Genomic DNA, 20,451 nt, shown 5'->3' with positions numbered 1-20,451 from the left:
ATGCAGTAGACTTAATCTATTTAGATTTAAGCTAAGCATTTGACACTGTGCCTCATGGGAAATTATTAGCTACACAGGACAAGATGGGGGATAATGCTATAACTAAGATGGATAAGCAGTTTGATATAAGGGAGACTGCAGTGCAGTATATTGAGGGGCAGTTATCAGACTGGAAAGAGATTACTAGAGGTGTTCCTTAGGGATTGGTTTCAGGACCATCTTGTTTAACATTTTCTTTAGTGGCCCTATGCTCTTATGAAAGTTACAGTGACACAAAGTTGGGAAGTACTGCCAAAATGAAGGAGGATCAAATCATTATACAGGAAGAATAAGATAACTTTTAGGAGTGGAGGAATAAAAGTGATATAAAATTTTGCAGTAGAAAGTGCAAAATTATGCACAGAGGGACTAATACCAAGAACTTTTGTTATCAGTTGGAGTTTGCAGACTGGAGGCAAAAAGAAAGAGAAGGATCTGGGTATCCTAGTTGATGATAGGTTGACAATAAGGCACCAGTATGATGTGGCTGTGAAGAAGACTAATGCAATTCCATGGTGTATTAGACTGGATATTTTTAGTAACTATATTATTAGTACCATTGTACAAGATATTAGTAAAACCCTCACTTCCCTGATCAGACCTTTACACAATATTCTATGTTTGAAAAGATGGATTCAAATTGATTTAGTCACAGAGAAGAGCCATAAGGATGCTTAGAGGGATGGAGATCCTATTTTATAAGTGAAGAGTAAAAGGTTTGGTTTGCTAAACTTAAGAAAATGAGGGCTGAGAAATGATAAGTTAAAGAACAAATAGATACAAACTAGTTGCACACACATTTTGATTCCAGAAGAATGTTACTAACAATCAGAAGAGTGAGGTTTTGGAATGGTCTGGATAAAGTAGGGAGGGCAGGGGACCTGTATTGCTTCAAGGTGAGTTTGACAAATTTATGGAAATGGTGTTCTTGGAGCAGTAATCAGCACATGTAATATATAGATTTAAGTAATGTATTGTTCCTATCCCTTTGTTGGGAATCAAAGGAATCATGCTTCAGGGTTTCTACTGATCACCTGTAGGGGACAAGAATAAATCTTTTTCTACAAATGAATGAGGCAAGGATATCTGAGTGTGTTATCTTTTATTGGACCAACTTGGTAGTTGGGATAAAGTCAGACAAGCTGCAAGATATTCTTCATCAGGTGAGATCAGAAGAAGCCAGGTGCAGCATTATGAAAAAAACATTAGAAGGGGAGGGGCCTGGGTAGCAGGCACAATTAGCAGAAGAAAAAATGCTGATTACTCAGAGATCAAGGCCTATCAAAACAGAGGAGGATCATTCTCGCCTTTCTTCTTGCCTTTCTGTGGAAAGAATTCAGGAGTTGGATAAAATATAATGCCATGAGCCCAATATCAGTGTTTAGTCCTTGGTTCTAAATCATCCAGCCAGCTTATGATTCCCCCTAAGTTCATCTTTTAAAGTGTTAGGTAGGTTTCCTCTGAGAGCAAGGATAATGAGTCAGAGACGGAGAGTGTGTTGTTTTGTCAGAAATGTGCTCCTAATGGTGAATGTGTACATGTCTCTGTCCTTTATATTTTTTTCTGTGAGAATTCATAATGGTGCATAGCTGATGTTTACTTTCACCTACATGGTTGCCATGAGGACTCTTGGTGCATTGGATCATGTATATAATATTTTGGGAAAGGCATGTGTAGGAACAATGGATTCTAATGGTTTTATGCAGACTGTTAATTGTAGTGGCAGTGGAGATGTACTGATAGGCTAAGCATTTCTTAACAAGGCAAAGCTGTGTGTCACTTGATGTCCATTGGGCAGTGGAGAGTTTGCTTCTTATGATAAGTTGGATAAGGATAGGGGAATGTTTGAAAGCCAGGAGTGGAGAGACTGGGAATATTTCTCTCTAGATCTGATTTTTGTCAGGTATGGGCTGTAATTGTTTGGTGATTCTTCTATCTGTTTCAGTGTGGGGTGGCAGGTGACCACCAGGGATGTGTGGTCACATGATTGGCTTCTACCTCTAGGTTTTTTGTTTTATTTTTTTTTTAAATTGTCTTCCTCCCACCTTCTGCTGCAGCTAGATGTGGGAGTGTTTCCACTGCCACTTAGAAATCTCTCAGGTACCAAAATTTTTTGATGCTGTAATGGTAAGGTATTAGTCACTGTTCCGCTCTTTATCTGTACTACATTCTATGTTGGGCTTTATTTCATAGGGTGATTTTTGCTGTAGTTTATGAAAGGAGTCAGAGGGTGCATCTACATGAGATGCTAACTGTGCAGTAGCCTAAAAACTAAGGCTGTCAATAAATTGCCATGGCTGTGCAGAGGAGCTGTAGGGCAGCCTAGGCTTGGGCTGTGGGCTGCTGGAGCAGGAAGGCAGTTGTGGGGGAGGTACGCATGTGCGCAGACACAAGGTGCATTGATATATTGGTGCCATATTGGGATGCCAAAGGCACACAGCTGCAGCATGCATGTGGCTAGGAATGCAGCCCCATGGCATGTACAGCAGCACCCAGCAGGTAAGTCTGTGGAGGGGGAGGGGGAGGGGGAAGAGGTGGGGGGAGAGGGAATGGCGGGGGCAGATCAAGGCCCGCATGATGAGGGAGGGAGTGGGGCAGGGGCAGAGGCAGAGGCCTGGGTGAATTGGACCCCAGGGCCAGGTTGAGTCATGGGACAGTCTCACCTCCAGTCTCACCTCACCACCATCCTTGGCAAACTCTTTGAAAAAATTATCAAGGTTCACATTTGCGAGAGCCCGGCAGGACAAATTATGCTGAGGGGAAACCAGCACGGGTTCGTAGCAGGTAGATCATGCCTGACTAATCTAGTCTCTTTTCATGACCAGGTTACAAAATGCCTGGACACAGGAGTAGGGGTGGATGCCATATACTTAGACTTCAGGAAGGCCTTCGATACGGTATCCCACCCCATACTGGTGAACAAGTTAAGAGGCTGTGACTTGGATGACTACACAGTCCAGTGGGTGGCGAATTGGCTAGAGGGTCACACCCAGAGAGTCGTGGTGGATGGGTCGGTTTTGACCTGGAAGGGTGTGGTCAGTGGGGTCCCGCAGGGCTCGGTCCTTGGACCGATACTCTTTAATGTCTTCATCAGTGACTTGGACGAGGGAGTGAAGTGTACTCTGTCCAAGTTTGCGGATGACACAAAGCTGGGGGGAGAAGTGGACACACCGGAGGGCAGGGAACATTTGCAAGCAGACCTGGACAGGTTGGACAAGTGGGCAGAAAACAACAGAATGCAATTCAACAAGGAGAAATGCAAAGTGCTGCACCTAGGGAGGAAAAATGTCCAGCGCACCTACTGCCTAGGAAATGACCTGCTGGGTGGCATGGAAGTGGAAAGGGATCTTGGAGTCCTAGTGGACTCCAAGATGAACATGAGTCGGCAGTGTGACAAAGCCATCAGAAAAGCTAATGGCACTCTATCGTGCATCAGCAGATGCATGACAAATAGATCCAAAGAGGTGATACTTCCCCTCTATCAGGCACTGGTCAGACCGCAGTTGTAGTACTGCGTGCAATTCTGGGCACCGCACTTGAAGAGGGATGCGGATAACCTGGAGAGGGTCCAGAGAAGGGCCACTCGTATGGTTAAGGGCTTGCAGATCAAGCCCTACAAGGAGAGACTAGAGAACCTGGACCTTTTCAGCCTCCGCAAGAGAAGGTTGAGAGGCGACCTTGTGGCTGCCTATAAGTTCATCACGGGGGCACAGAAGGGAATTGGTGAGGTTTTATTCACCAAGGCGCCCCCAGGGGTTACAAGAAATAATGGCCACAAGCTAGCAGAGAGCAGATTTAGACTGGACATTAGGAAGAACTTCTTCACAGTTCGAGTGGCCAAGGTCTGGAACGGGCTCCCAAGGGAGGTGGTGCTCTCCCCTACCCTGGGGGTCTTCAAGAGGAGGTTGGATATGCATCTAGCTGGGGTCATCTAGACCCAGCACTCTTTCCTGCCTATGCAGGGGGTCAGACTCGATGATCTATTGAGGTCCCTTCCGACCCTAACATCTATGAATCTATGAATCTATGACAGAGCTGTGGGCAGCTCATCCAGAGGTGTGGGGGGGTGGTGGCTCCCCACCACAGTGTACACCCTCAGAGGAGGCATCAGGTGGCATGTGCCCCCCAGATTTGTGCATGGGGCAGAGGTGGGCTGCCCACTGCAGGCTGGGGCTCGGTGTCCTTCTGCCTTTGCCCCAAGAGCCAAGTGATGCCATGTTGTGCCTCCTGCTCCTGGGTGGCACGGGTGTGCATCCAGTGCACAGCTCCCAGGGCAAAGGCAGTAGGGTGAAGAGCCCTAGCTCACAGCAGGCAGCTCACCTCTGCCCCACACACAAATATGGGGGGCACATGCCCCCATGCCCCTGGACGAGCCTCCCACAGCTCTGTCCCAAGACCTGTCCCAGCCCCAGGGTCCCATTCACCCCTGCCCCTTGCCCTTGCCCCACTCCCTCCCTTACTATGGGGACCTCAATCTACCTCCTGCCCCTTTTCCCTCTACAGACTTACCTGGGCGCTCCTCTATGTGCCTCCGGGTTGCAGTCCTGCAAGGTTACCATATTTCCAGTTTAAAAAGAAGAGCACTCCTGTGGGGGAAGATAATATGATGGTGGAGGGGCAGTGATATGCCCATGCCCCCCACTCCCAAGCTACAGCCCCCTCAGCCCTGCTGCTGCTCCTCACTCCTGACCCACAGTACCCTGCATCCTGCAAGTATGTGTGGGTGTCCCCCCCTCCTCTAGACCCCCCTGTAGGCACCGTTATGGGGTCCAAACCCTCCTCCCCCACACTCACAGCCCCCCATACCTTAACAATTATCCCCCCACACCCACCCCCAAACCATACAAAGTACCTGCATAATTTTGAGTTTTTCTATGCATAATTTTGAGGTTTTAGATATGTGATTAAAATTGTAATTAACTGCAACTAAATTTTTTAATCATACAACTAATTGTGATCAATTTTTTTAATCATTTGACAGTCCTACTAATAAAACCATGCAGTAGTGTGCTGGGCAAAACCCATGCTATTAGGCTACTGTGCTAGTTACTTCAGTAGTCACAGGTAGTGAGCACTGATTTAGCACTTGGTTATGAAAATACTAAATGTAATGCACAGTAACTACGGCACATTAACAAACATGTAGACGGACCCAGAGTGAACCATCCCGTGGACCTTTTGGAAAAATGGCTGCCTACAAACATAGGGGATTGAACTTAATGATCCTATTGGTTCTTCTGTTGCTATGTAGCACAGCTTAAAAGCAATTTCTATAACCCCTTTCTTCTTATGGAAAGAAGCATTTAATAAAAAGAAACCAGAAAAAGCTATAACCTGTTTGAGCTAAAACTTTTTTTTTAAAGTCCACGGTCTAGAGAAGAAAGCCAACAAGGAACAATTTCTGTTTTTAAAAGATGTAACTCCAATTTTTATGGATCAACTAGATGTGGAAGAAAACCCCAGAAATGTAACCAATTATTTCTTCAGCAATTAAAAGTATCCTTGTCAAAGTACAAGAGTTTGCACCCGATTCCAGTCTTAGGAAACTTAGCTAGCTGCTTTTGGGTAATTTGCTTAATGAACTAATTCAGATGCCACCCTATCTTGAAGGAAATTGCATTTGAAAGCTCATTATGCAGAGTTTGAAATAAAAATATATTAAGAATATTTTTTGCTCTGTAAAAACACGAAAAAGTGTTTATGCTAAATAGCTCTCCTGTCCTACCACAATAAATTATCAAGGAATACTAAAATGTAACCAGTTACATTTTTAACTGGAACTCCATTTGAATGGTTAGAATACAAAACAATAGCTATATTATGAGGGTCAGTTAGAAAGTAATGTTTTTCTTAGCCAAATATTGAAAAATATTAAACTTATACAGAAAATGTCCACATAATTATTAAACTTCCATTTTCCAACATTGTTTCCTTCTCTATCAGTGGCCTTTGTTCAGGGATGAACAAGGGCATGTATCCCAACATTGTAAAAATGCTTGTCTTTGTTGTGTAGCCACTGTAGCACAGCCTCCAACATTTCACTGTCATCCCAAAAATCTCACCCTTGTAGTCCTTCTTTCATTATTTATGCTGTATGCAGGATGGAGCAGCACTGTCCATCCAAATGATGAAATTGCCTCTGTGGTGCACAGACTGGTGTGCAGGTGAGTATTGCGCAGAATCAGCACCTTGGACATGTCTCTGTTGGGACAGGGGTTTTGCATGCAACCTTTCAGTTCTGTCTGGGTCTTGATATGGACCTCTGAGTTTACTGTGGCTAACATGAAAAACTCCTTCCGTGTCTAAAGCTTACTCAGGAGATAAAAGTTAGGAGGCATTACTTTCTGACTGCCCCTCACAGATGTGAAAATTTCCTTTTTGAACATATTGCGATGGCATTATCGGTGCCTGTACACATGCGGGGAGGCTTCTCCGATGCACTGTAATTACAGCATGGCAGAGCAGACTCGATTAACTGAAGGATGAACTGATTAATCGAGTCTGCTGGAGTGTGCTAATTAGCATGCTCCAGCCAGCCTCTGTGTCTCATGTATCACTGTTCCCATGCTTCAAAATGGTGGTGGTGGCACTTTAAATAAGCCCACTCGATGAGCTTTAGTTAAAGTGTCCCACCACCATTCTGAAGCATGGGGACACTGATACACAAGACACTGCAGGCACTTTAATTAGAGTGGCTCTTGGAGCCACTTGAATTAAAGCGCCCCTCTACAAGCCCTGGAACATGTATAAAAATATTGTCAGAGACTCTTTGCTCAGACACAGATCCACTCTAATTCAGTTATATGGTTTCTAGTTCCAGAACTGATAATTTCAGACTAGTGTTTGTATCTACTTTTGCACTGTTTACACATACCCATATACTCCATTCAGTACTGGGGCTTTACTGTGACAGGTAATGTACAGACATTCAAGGAATGGCATGGACTTTTTCTTGAAAGAGCTTGTAATTTTATTTGAAAGCAGATACAAATGATCATGATGAGCAATAGGAAAAAAAAAAGAGAGTAGGATGGTAACTCTCAATTTATTAATATGTTGGTCATGTCAAAATGCCCTGTGGAGCTACACAGTGTCTTAACCCATGACTAATTTGTACTGAGACATAAATTAAAGATAAAATAAAATTGCTATGAAATACTAATAAAAATTCTTCCAAAGCTTCTCCTATCTAGCAAATCTTGAAAAGAAGAAAACATTTCATAGTTAAAGACTGAAGTAGACTGGAAGAAAACCCACCCCTGGAAGTCCAATGTGATACAGAAAGCAGAGGAGTGAATGTTTGAGCTGTTAGAGCTATTAGCATGCCAGATTATGAACTTGCAACACCTGAATTATACCTTCTTATACAAATATACCCATTCAAACCTACAGTGTTGTTTGAATAATACTCCATGGTGAATGAGGGGTTAATAATCTGATCTCAGGCTAGATGAAATAAGCCTCCTTTAACCAAGATCCAAATAAATAAATCTGAGGATTGACAGTATGATGAATAAGGCCAGAAAAGTGGCTGTCTCCACCCAAGAAACAAGTGGAATAGACCTGGGCTGGAAATGATGGTCTAGCATTTAACCAGATTGAAAAACTCCAAGTAATTGAGATTGAGTCATGTAGCTTCACTTATGTAAGGGAAGCCCTAACCCCCCAATAAAAACTGGGGCCTAACATGTTACATGATAGAAGAAATATAGCTGTGGGCTACAAAGTACATCCACAGTGAATGGTTAGTGTGACTAGAGCTTCAAACATCACACTGTTCTGAGTAGCTTGGATAAAGGGAAAAGAGGAGTTCCATTTATATTAGATCACATACCAGATATTAGCCTCACAACAGCTGCTGGAATTTTTAATTAAAAACATTGAAGAAAAGAACCTATTCCTTTTTTTAATCCCAAAGCAGAGTCTTGTAGGTTCTTTAGCTATTGCTTGACATTATAATCACAATCTCAAAAACAATACTTGAGTGACTAACATACAGGGAAGAATTTTATCCATGCTTTGCCCATGGATTCTTGCCTCAGCTTCTTTATCTCAAAGCAGTATTATGTTTTACTTGAATAATATTTGCGACATATTTGAGTATTTAAAGGTAAGGCAATGTTGAAATGCTCAAAGTATTATTATTTATTTTCTGTCTTCTAAGAAGTTCAGCAGGAAAGAAATAAAATAAAAAGGCAGAGAACTGTAATTTCTCTATGAAATTGAGTGGCATTTGTTTTATAAAAACTAAATGTCCTAGCCCCAGAAAAAGAAAAATACATATGTGAATAATTATTCCCTAAATTATTCCAGCAGATTGATATTGTGCTCTATTTTTTATTTAAAAATTTAGATTGTGCTGTTTACATCAAGTGAATAGTTGTCTGGCCTACTGTCTTAATCATAGCTTATGTATGTACGAGTACACGCAGGGAGTAAAATTCCTGGTAGCTGTTTCAGCAACTTACATAAACTGGGGCAACAGGCACTTTATTGATGTTAGCAAGTATTATTTTTCCAAAATTTCTTGGCATTATACAGTCTTTTGCTTGACATGATAATACAGCCAGAACATAAAATACTTTAGGAAAAATAAAAAAGCTACAGGAAATTTGGAAAAAACTGAAAAGGTCCAATCTGATAGTCCCCTGAAACTATCCATGGTATCCTGGGCCATGTTGGATCAGGGTTCTCCATTTCAGGGATGTGCACTGGGCAATGGATGCCTGGTTTTGCAAAGCCAAAGGGGTCTACATAGGTCTGTATTGGGATGATAGCTTATATAACTGAATTCCTTACTTTTGAGTTCTTATTACAGTTCTCTGTACTGGATCTCTCCCATTTTCCCGGCACCGGGATTCTTTAGTCTACAGAAACATCTTCAGCTTCCAAATAACTTTGCAAAGACTTTTTGATGGGTAAGGAAGAGGGAAAGTGACTCTATTTTCTTCTCCTTCACAGGAGACAAGAACAGTCTGCTCAGTTACTAAGGGAGGCTGGAAGTGAAAGACTTATGCTGTAGCCACCACATTCAGGCATGGTGATGATCTCTGTTTACATCAGAGCAGTTGTCAGTTGGTTAGCCAGATAAGAGTGATTTGGACCATTTTGTCTATTTTAAATGGTTCGATATGTGACTTAGGGTGGAAAATGTGCCCTTTACATCAGACATCAGGTAACCACTTTAAAGTTGTCATCAGGTACTGACAACTTTAAGATTGACTGAGTGGAAGAAAACTCTATGAAATCAACCTGTGTGGGGAAAGGACGGGGCTATCCAGCAACAGAAAGCTGCAGCTTTGGTAAAAAGCCAAGCATGATGGCTGTCGTGAAGGCAAGGGGCACCCTCTTCAAGAAGGGGGTATTCTCTACAGCTTCATATTCAGGGAGACTTCTAGGAACAGTGAGTACAGAAGTCTTGGTGACCTTTTTAAGTATGGACAAGATACAATGTACATTTAAGATACTATTGCTGCTTCTTATATATTATTCAGAATGAATAAAAATCACATTACAAGCATCAGAATGTACTCTATTAAATAATAATGGAGGGGTCTGCTTAATTTATTAGGAAACCTGTTTCTGCCAATTTGTGACACCCCTACCACAGACGCAGTCTGGGTGCACATTTGAGACACTCTTGGGGTGCTTCCACATCTTTAGGTCTCCCTTATGTCCCAAATCCCACTCTGCTGTCTGCTGCTTGACCACTGAGGATCAAGATGTTCCAGGGGCCAGCTCCTTAGCCTGGGGTGCCTTAGCCTTACCTATCTCATTCAGGCCTTCCCTTAGCAGAGGTGGTTTTCCCAGCCAGAGGGATCACACCCTTGTCTGGTTATGTGCTCAGAAAATAGGGATTTTTCTTTTGATAGAATGGGTAAGCCTGTGCAATCAAGTGCTCTTCAATCATAGTTAACACTGACAATAAGTGAGAAAAAGATAACAAACAAGCTTTATTACAAAACCTAAGAACAAGCATAAGAAATCTCATGATGATATTTTTAAAGGATTCTTTTAAACAAAAATGGGAACTAGGATTCAAAGGGCTGAGAGGCGCTGCCTTATGATGAGTACACTTGCCCACTGAGAATTGGTGTGAACATATCCCTGTTTCATAGGGTATAGCAAGTAGATATTGAATGGTAATGAGTTTTGGTCACTTTTTTCTAAGGTGCCACCCAAAGGGAGTTAGTATTGCAGAGAATAAGGGATATTTCCTCAAGATAAGCAAAGTAGAAGTAATCATGGGGAAAAACTGGCATTGCCAAAAGATGTGGCACATCTAGCGTAATGCTAGACTTTGTACATAGCGTAATTCAGGTGAAGTGGAGGATCTGAGGCAGTATCAGCTTTGGTCATGTGACTGTCTGCAGTAAAAAGCTGTAAAGATCCAAGGGATAAAATCATATGGAAGTGGATAAAAAGCTCAGTGGTTACATATATAGAATAAAAATACGTGTACAAGGAGCTATTTCAATTTACGTAAAGTATTAAATGGGGTCCCATGGGATCAATACTTGAATGTGTACTGTTTCCAATCTGTATAAATGTCCTAGATGAAAAAAGCTAACTGCAAACCCATATAATTTTCTGGCAATATAAAATGGGAGAGGGTGGAGTGAAGAGTTGCCCATAAGTGAACGTAACTTTGAACTAAGTCAGCATGTAACAAACAATCTGAACAATAAAATGTGAAGTAAAATAGCAGGATAAATATGCAAAGAAGGGAATTATAATAGGTTAGGGAGAAATTACAAAGGAATTCAAATTAATTGTGGTGGTGGGGTTCTGAATCTGACAGAATGGTAGACAGATCTAGGTTTCTAAATAGACTGAAACTCTGGGGAACTAGGTTAAAAGTTTAGAGAGTTTAGTACCTGAATGCAATACATGACCTCGAAAGGAAAGAATAGAAAGTGGTAAACTTTCATCATTTTTAGAAAAGTGCTTCAGATCAGTTTTATAATGAAATGTGATGATTGATACCCCTCAATCTGCACTGTGGAGAATGCTTTGACAAAGATTTCATGGAGTCTGTGATGAGGTGGGCATATCTCACTGGCAACTAATCCTGAAAGATCCATGCTGGAAGCATGGGTTGCAGACAGCTTCATTCCACAAAACTTCCCAACGGTATCAAGCTAGGGCATGGGGAAGGAACAGAAAGAAATGGCAGCTTTCTACTCCTTGATTTAAGTGTGAGCCATTGGAGTAAGCATTGCTGTTTCTGCTAAAGATTATCCTGTAAGTGTAGTAAGTTATGGGGTGGAGGGGAGGTAGAGGAAGTGTTGTGTTGCTCTTCCTGTTTTGCTGTAAGTAAAATTTATAGCAAATGAATCAGCTTGAGATAATTACTTGAAATAGCTCTGCTTCCTTTCATATCTTAATACCAGCTGCTTCTGTGTTATATAATACAAATCTCTGTGGGCACATCTACATGAGACATTTACTGTGCAGTAGACTAATTAGCTGTGCAGTAAGTGTTGCATGTCTACAGGTGTGCCTCTATTAGGCTGGAGTAAACTAATTTACTCCGCAGCAGAATAGTACTTGTAAATACAAGTACTATCCTGCTGTGCAGTTTTTTACTTCATAGCAGTGTATGTGTAGATCAGGGGTTGGCAACCCCTGGCACGTGAGACCATTTTCCTCGGCACACGTTGAGGCCAGGAACGGGGTGGGGAGGCAGCAGCTATTTGCAGCCACCTGGCTGCAGCCGGCCCTGACTCTGGGTAGCTGTTGCCAGCCAGGAGCCTTGGCTGCTCCCAGCAGGTAGATGGATGCTGCAAGCCCCGCTGCAAGCAGCCCGGGTACCATGGCTGGCAGCAGCTACCCCAGAGCCTGGGCCAGCTGCAACTGGGAGGCTACAAACAGCTGCTGCCTCCTGGCCCCAGCCCTGGGCCGGTGGCCCCAATGGGCACAGTGCTGGTACCTGCTGCCTTCCTGGAGCCTGGGGCTGGGAGACAGCCAGGGCCGGGGCAGGAGGGCAGCAGCTGTTTGTAGCCTACTGGCTGCAGCCAGCCCAGGCTCTGGGTAGCTGCTGCCAGCCACGGTGCCTGGGCTGCTTGCAGCAGGGTTTGCAGCCTCCCAGCCACAGCTTCCCTGTGTGGCCCCTCTGTGTGCTGCCACTCTGGGTTGCACATGCTGCACTCTGGAGGGCTCAGGGGAGGGTAGCAGGGCTGGGGGCACAGCGCGTGTAACCCAGAGTGGCAGTTCACAGAGGGGCTGCACAGGGAAGCTGCCTGCTGCTGCAAGCTCTGTGCTGCCTGGGTCACACCTTCCCTGTGTGCACGGGAGCAGCATGGGCAGCACGCAGGGTTGTGCCCCTCGCTGCTGTCCCTACCTGGAGGGGAAGTGTGGCAGGGCAGCAGGGAGCTCGGAGTGCCAGGCAGCTTTCTGCACCCCTCGCTGTGTCCTGCCACACCGGGTTCCACATGCTGCTTTGCAGGAGGGGCAGCGAGGGCAGCACAGCGGGGAGCATTGCTGGTATCTGCTGCCTTCCCAATGCCCGGGGCTGTGTCCGGGGCAGGGAGGCGGCTGGGGCTGGGACTGGGGCTGGGGCCGGGGTGGGGAGGCAGCAGCTGTTTGCAGCCTCCCAGCTGCACCCGGCCCAGGTTCTGGGTAACTGCTGATAGCCACAGAGCCTTGGCTGGGGGGCAAGAGGCACGATCAGGGATGGGGGGCAGGGGCTTTGTGTGGGGGCAAGGGGCAGCAGGGCTGGGGGGCAGGGGCTTTGGGTGGGGGGCAAGGGGCACAAGCAGGACATCCTGCCATGTACCCCCTGCCCTTTTTTGCTTTTGTGGCATGCTGGCACTCTGGCATCTTCCAAGGTAGGTATTGTGGTTTCTTTCAGCACTCCAGCCAGAAAACCTTGCCTACCCCTGGTATAGATGCTGACCTGGCTGGGTGGGACATGAGGATGCTTCAGTGTGGGGGAGTTGCCTGCTGGCTGGCTCTGCACTGAAGCACCACCATGCCCCAGCCAGCCCCTCCACAGCACGTTGAGCCAGGGACAGCAGCCCTGGGCTGGCAAGCTGAACCCCCAAACCCTCTGCCAGCTGGGGCTTCTTTGACCCAACTCAATGTGATGTGGTCCTGGAAACACATGAAGAGGCAGCACCTAGAAGCAAAAAATCCTGGAGCAATAAGCACTGGAGTTTATTCACGTGCCTTAATTACACATGTAGACATGCCCTGAGCTATATAGCATAAGCCTCTGAAGGGTACAGATCCCTCATCTCCCTTTTCCAGCCAAGCTTAAAGATACCTTTGGACAAGCAGAATTTTATATTATTTCATTTCCAGTGCCCATAACCAACCTACCAAACTAACCCCTGAGACTAACTGTTAGTACCTTGCACTGTTCTTTGATCTGGGGTCTCCAAGGAGATATCAGTACTACTGATATCAGTAGGTGGTAAATTCATTTGCTATGTCCTGTACCTTGTCAGTTTTAATATGCTGTGATTGTGCCTGGCTGAGACCCTTGGCAGACTCCATGTCCCTTATTTCCCTTCTCCCTTGGAGGTTGGGAAAGGTGTCACCTATTGCTTCTCACTCTACAACTGTCTGGGGTGATAACCTCATAAGACTGTGAGGCAAACCCTTGGGACACAACTGCAGTTTGTGATAATTGATTTCCGTCGTAGATGTACACCGCATCATTTTCTTGAAGTGGCAACAGGTCCCAAGACCCCAAATCATATTGATTTTTTTTTGTTTGGCCTTATCAGTATCTTTATTCTTCTGCAAATCCCCAGTTCCTCTGACATCAGTGTCTAACATTACAGGCATTCTGTTCTCAGTTTTCTGTTAAATAAAATGTAAGCAGGTGTCAGCTGGTGTTTTATTAGTGTCCTGTAATTTAATAGTGCTAAATATGGATCAGTGTCAGCCTCCACACCGTTTATCAGTAGGTGCTTAATTATTTTGACATCATTTTTCAGCAACCTGTTGGATATAGGAGAGTAGGGACCAGAAGTTATGTCTCTCAACTAAAATTTCACTGCAAATGGTTTGAAATCATGCCCACTAAATTGAAGCCACTGCCAGACATGATTATTTCAGTTTCTTCAGTGTCGCTGTTCATTTGAAGCCAGTGTTAAATGTTTTTAGACCTCTTTTGAGATATTTAAATCTCCAAATTAGCTTCATATATTGTTTGTTATGCTTTTTTCAGTAACACCTTAGGTATCACCAGTCTGATGCCTTTAAACAGAATCCCATCTAGTACTGAGATTCCCCCTTAAGATAGCAGTGGGGGCTGGACACTTGCTATCTGGTTACTGTACTGGCTTTAATAATTTTCTACAGCATCCCACACTGAGTTGTTCTGAAAAATCATAATCCACATTCCATCAGAGACAAGACAGGGTTTTTAAATGCTGGTTGATACATATTTTGTTCTATCATGCATTTTTCAAATGCTCTAGCAGGTGTGTCTGCAATGAGTAGATCACTCCAATGGTCAGTTTGCATATCATTTATCTATACCTGAAAATATGATCTCAGCATTCTCAGAGGTGGGAAAGAGGTTATTTGCTCAGGCCCTTTTAAGCAATACTAATAAGTGATTTGTCTTTGTTGTCGGTTTCACTAATTCACAGAAGTTTAGGGGTGGAAGGGACCTTGTGAGATCATTGAGTCCAGCCCCCCTGCTCTGGGCAGAAAAAACTGCTGGGGTCACATAACCCCAGCAAGGTGTGTGTCCAATCTCCTTTTGAAGATCTCCAGGATAGGTGTCTGCACCAACCCCTGCTAGGAGTCTATTCCAGAGTTTGGTCACACGAACCGTGAATAAGTTTTTCCTTATATCCAGTCCGAATCCTTCTTCTAGGAGTTTCTGACTGTTGTTCCTGCTTTTCCCCTGGGGCGCTTTGGTAAATAGTTCTTCGCCTAGCCCTTGATGCTCTCCCCTGATATACTTGTAAGCTGCCACAAAATCCACACAAAGTCTTCTCATTTTTAGGCTGAACAGTCCCATACCTGTCAGCCTTTCCTCGTATGGCTTGCTCTTAAGGCCTTTAATCATACAAGTGGTTCTTCTCTGGAGTAACCTTTCACAGGTAAAGGTGTAAAAAATTTTATGTTCATAGATTAAGGTCCAAGGTTCTCTATTTTAATGTATTGATATTCGTTTTTGTTGGACCTCTAGCACAAGGTACTAGGCTCTAGTTTTGACCATAGTGCTGTAAGAATACTGTGCCACTACCTTCCCTGGGGATGTCCATGGACACCTTATTTTTACATTTATTGTCACTGGGCCTCAGAAGTCTGGCATTTTCTTAAACTCTTCATTAGGATTAGCATCCCAAGGCACAGAATCATAGAAAATTAGGGTTGGAAGGGACCTAAGGAGGTCATCCCCTCAAAGCAGGACTATCCCCAACTATACCTTAGCACAGCAGTACTCTCAGGTTGCCAGTTTGTGCTGCTGATAATATGCAAATTGTGATGCAGAATTCATTATTTCAAGGAATCTTTGTATCCCTTCTTTGTCTGTTGGGTCAGGCATGTTGGTGTTGGTGATGGCTGTTACCTTACTGTGACCAACACCTTGCTGTATTAACTTTAACTTGTCTCCTCTGTTATTTCTGTGACATTAAATTTACTACTTTTGTTTGTTTTTTTTTCCACTTGAGCTCAGCAGCTAAATTGAAGTTGTTTGGCAAATCGTAATTAGAATGTCAAGGTTCATTCTGTGTTTTCCAGTAGTGGCTCTTTCAGGTTTCTCTTTCAGATCAAAATCACAATCTTCTTACCAAGGACTGAGCTGGCTCGCCAACATTGCGAGGCTGGCTCTTCAATCTCTGATCAATTACACATTCTTCTGTTGTTTGTCTTCCAATTTTTATCATCATAAAAGTATAAAGTTCATAGTTGGAAGATTTTTTCCAACTATTTGAGTTGGTCTAATAAAAGATATCAGATTTACACAAAGGACCTTGCCTGCCTATGTCCTTAGACCAGCACGGCTACAACCTACACCCTAGTTCATATGTGGAATGCAGTGCTCCTCACATTCTATGCTACAATTTTATAGTTAGCTTCTGGTGCACAGGGTGACCAAAAAATATTCCATGCTGGTGCTTCAGAACTAGGCACTGTCAAAACAACAAGGTTACCTTCTGAAAGTGTTCCTTCTGCTGATGTCCATTGCTTGCAAACATAGAGCAAAGCACTGTTGGCACTTACTGTTCCTGAGAAGCTTTTCATTGCAGTGAAACATTTAACTGCCCCATTCTTTCACTCAGAATAATTTATTTTCATGGCTGTATCATATGATGTTAGGAATCACTCTCAGACAAGATGTTGTCTGCACCTTGGGTGCAGCACCTTACACTTTATTATAATAATAATAATATTATTATTCATCATTATATATATTTATTTACATTATTATTATAATTATTATCACATTATAAATATTATCACATTATTATTATAATTGCTCCATGAGCAATTATAATAATAATTGTTAGGGTGACACCATTTGGATCTCGGGGAGCAATAGATTTGCAGCTGAATAAAGGCTTTTTTTCTGTGTCTCAGCAGAGCTGCTGGTCACAAGGCAGGATGATATATTAAAAGTAACATTGCAAATGCTTAGGCAAGCAGTTTTCTAACAAAGTCGTAGTGTTGTAGAGTATGGAACCCATTGTGTAAGAAGAACAAGATGCAGCCCACCAGCTATCGACAGGAGATAAAGCAGAAGCAAGACCTTGGAGATGAAGAAGGAGTCAGCAAGAAACCAGAAAGAACCAGCAAGTGACCGGAGGAAGCCGGGGTTAAAATCTTGAGCATGTGCTCTTAGCAGAGAAGCATGTAAATGAATGAAATACATAGGCAATTCCACGTTAATGAAGTAAACAGTAAACAGAGGCAGAGCTTGAGATGGGAGGAGAAATGGGTGGAACAAAAGGAGGGTTGAAGATGGAGTAAATGTTACTGAGCATGAACCAAGTTTAATAAAATGTAAAAAGAATTAATGTTCACTGCTGCTCCCCATATTCACAGGCTGTGTGTCTGTGAGGGAGCTCGCTCAAAGCTGTCTCCATTCTGGATAAAGCTGTTGTGAGCGACGTGTGCTGGTGTTTGCTCCCTGCTTGCTCTGGCTAATGAGTAACAGGATCCATGAGTAATTGGATCGTTGTCTCCCTAGTCATTGCGTGCTGCATGGAGTTGGGGTCTAACAACAATAATAATAATAATAATACACAATGGGTGTAGATGGCTAGATGGCAGCACTACAGAGAAAGACCTAGGAGTTTCAGTGGATCACAGACTCAATATATTACTGCAGTATGACAGCTGCAAAAAAGGCCAATGCAGTTTTGGGCTTCATCAATAGGAACGTTAGATGTCAGGCATGGGATGTGATAATGCCTCTTCGCTTGGGTCTGGTTGGTTAGAACTCATTTAGGGTATTGTATGCAGAACACCTTTTCTCTATTGCTACAGAGTAGGATTTGTAGCAATGGGTTGAAATTGCAGCAATATAGGTTTAGCTGGGATACCCGGAAAAAAATCTTCCCTGTTAGAACAGTGAGGCAGTGGAATAGACTGCCTAGGGAAGCTGTGAATCTCCTACATTGGAGGTTGTTAAGAAAAGGTTGGACAGGCAATGCTCAGGGATGACCCAGGAGTGGCTGTTGCTGGATTCTGCTGTAGAGAGCAACAGTTGAAAGCCCAGGAGCCCCCTGTGCATGCATCGCTGGGAGATCATAAGACAAGTTCTGCAGTCCAGAGCAGATGGATATTGGAAAGTGCTCAACAGCAGAATAATGAAGCAAAGCTCTACAGCTGGTTTAGTTAAGAAAGAAGATAAAAGAAGCTGGGGTAAATTTATTGGATTTTGTCATTGGGGCAAGGAAGTTATAACCAACTCTTCCTGTGTCTAAATTGGCATTCAAAATGGAGCTAGTTTGGAAGAAACAGAAAGAGACAAACATTTGAAAACTCTTTTTATTTGCTCCATACTGATCCTCCCACCCCCAAATCTTCTCTGGTATACATCAAATTTTAGTGTTTGAAAATCTTAAGTTTCAATACATCCTTTAAATGTGAAATTGAAATCTATTAAATAAAAACATCATATGACCAATAAACATTGACTAGAATGAGAAACCATGTTAAATAACAATGTCCATGGTTATCATAATTTTCAGTCAGGTCTTTTTAAATTTTTTTGGAAAGTTAAAATTAGAATGAAAGTCCAAACTGTTTTTGAACAAGGCAATCTTGACTGAACTTATTTTCATTCCAATACCTTTTCAGCAGTTTTAATTGAAACTATGTTTAGGGACCTATGTATTTCATGAGTCAGTAACTAAAGGCATTTGCCACAGATCTACCCCTAGGCAAAAGTTGGTTCTCCTCAATGTCAGTTTTCATTAAAAATTAAGTTTCTAAATCCTTGGGGCTGCAAAGAAAAGATTAAAAATGCGATAGGCTACCCAGCTGATTAGGGGAATACAGAGTCAGTTTATGATGGGAAAGTAAAAGTGTGGCTTATGTCACCTAGCAAAACAAAGGTTTGAGAGGTGATATGATTGCTCTCTGTAAGTACATCAAAGAGGTAAGCACTAGAGAGGGAAAAGAGCAATTTAAGCTAAAGGAAGAATGTTGGCTTAAAAACAAATGGGTATTAACAGACTATGAATAGATTTAGGCTGGAAATTAGAAGCAGGTTTCTAACTATTCAAAGAGAGAGATTCTGGAACTCCCTTCTAATACCAGTGCCTTCTAATACAAAGTCCCTTCCAGCCCTAATGTCTATGAAATCTGTGAGTACAGAGAGAATGAAGCCTAAGTGGTTTCAAAACTGAGTTTGATACATTTATGAAAAGAAGCTTGGGGCAAAACTGGAAGCAGTGACCCAGGAGGTCTCTTCCAGGCTCATGTTCCTATGTGGGTAGAGGGTAAATCGTCTCAGCTGGAAACTGCATATAGAATGAAAAGAAACAGACTGGATAAGTCTAAATAGGTTCCCTGATTAGTCTAACTGTGTATGAACTCTGGAACCAAATCATTATTAACATCTAGCTACATTAACCATTAAACTACTGACCATTTTAGCACTAACAGCTAGTGTATGCAACTACCCCATAATCCTAAACCTTCTCACAAACCTGCCCTGGTGTCAGAAGCCCCAGCTGTTCTTTACCGAAGTGCCAAAATGCACAGCTTTTTTTTTGACAACCTTCTATAATGCAGTTATACTGTAAATGATATACCAATTCAGCACATTGCGAATGTAAGAGCAGATAAACGGAACTGAATGTAAAAAAGAAACCCCATGGGGAAATAGTATACTGACTGTATATTAATTTTCATATAATTAAACACTTCCATTTTAAATGAGCTGCCATGGAGTGTTTAGTTTGTCACACTGGAGTGCTCTGCCACCAAATTTTTTGGTTTTGACTGCTGGCTTTGTAATGCATTCTGTGCATGGGATGTCCTATTTCAGTGTTTTACTTGATCCTTGGAAGAATTTTGAGCATGTTTAAACAGGCAGATCTATTAAAAAACACGTGGAAGAACCCCTGAACGAGGATCAAATATTTTAGTGGAGAGGGAAATGCAGCAGGAATTCCCAGCTTGGTCCCAACAGCTTTGCTGTTGGATTCAGTAGAGCTAGTATTTCACTCTACATGTTTCAACTTGGAATATTCTTAACCCATATTCCCTTTGGGATGGTATGGGGCAGGGCAAAGGTTATGATCCTGCCATTTTATGAAGCCTGAGGTTCTGTAGAAAATGCTGGCTCCCACCCATCAGATCCAAGATCATCTACATTAATGACAATCCCTTCAGGCCCCATATGGTATTTTCTCCTTACTTTGCATTCCAGCACCACAGGTTGGGAATTATGGTCCTGTTAGATTTCTGCACTCTGTGATGACCTCCTCCTCATCTCCCTCTTGTGGGTTTTCCAAGGAAGTGACTTACAAGCTAAGGCTTCTTATGATGAAAAAAAATTATGGTTCATATGGAAGATTTCCTACAGAGTAGCTTCTCCTGCCTTCATTTTATCCACACTGCAAGCCCCAACAAGGCAGAATTGACATGTTGGAGCTTTCACTGGCTCAGGCAAAAGGTGAGAGTAAATGTTAGAAAATTACCTTCCTTCTTTCTCTAGGTTTCCTTGCAGATTCCATCTTCCCCGGGGCTAAGATATTGAAGACTTGTTCCTTTGCTTGTTTCTGTGCTATAGAGAATAAGGGGAGATTTACATTTCTGTGTAATAAGTGTTTAAACAGAACTAATTCTAAATATTTGTTAAAATGCTTAATAATCAATGGCCCCGTTTTTCCCCCATCAATAGTTATATACTAAAGTCATTACTTGGGCTAATTGCTGGGAAAGGAAAGGGATATTTTTCATGACTAAGAATTTGCTACAACCTGC

The 20,451-nt window shown here is 42.9% G+C and overlaps 1 long non-coding RNA gene across 1 annotated transcript; it reads right to left on the bottom strand.

The window, feature by feature from the left end:
* Positions 1 to 1,126: 1,126 nt before the first annotated feature.
* On the bottom strand, positions 1,127 to 20,245 carry LOC109280762 (uncharacterized). The gene is made up of 3 exons (XR_002087170.2): positions 20,166 to 20,245; positions 4,549 to 4,625; positions 1,127 to 1,362 (listed from the first exon to the last, which is right to left on the bottom strand). It is a non-coding gene; the product is annotated as an uncharacterized LOC109280762 (long non-coding RNA).
* Between the last annotated feature and the right edge of the window lie 206 nt (positions 20,246 to 20,451).

Source organism: Alligator mississippiensis, chromosome 2 (genome assembly GCF_030867095.1).
Source record: "Alligator mississippiensis isolate rAllMis1 chromosome 2, rAllMis1, whole genome shotgun sequence".
NCBI classification, from domain to species: domain Eukaryota; kingdom Metazoa; phylum Chordata; order Crocodylia; family Alligatoridae; genus Alligator; species Alligator mississippiensis.
This window is presented reverse-complemented; position numbering and strand designations above follow the sequence as displayed.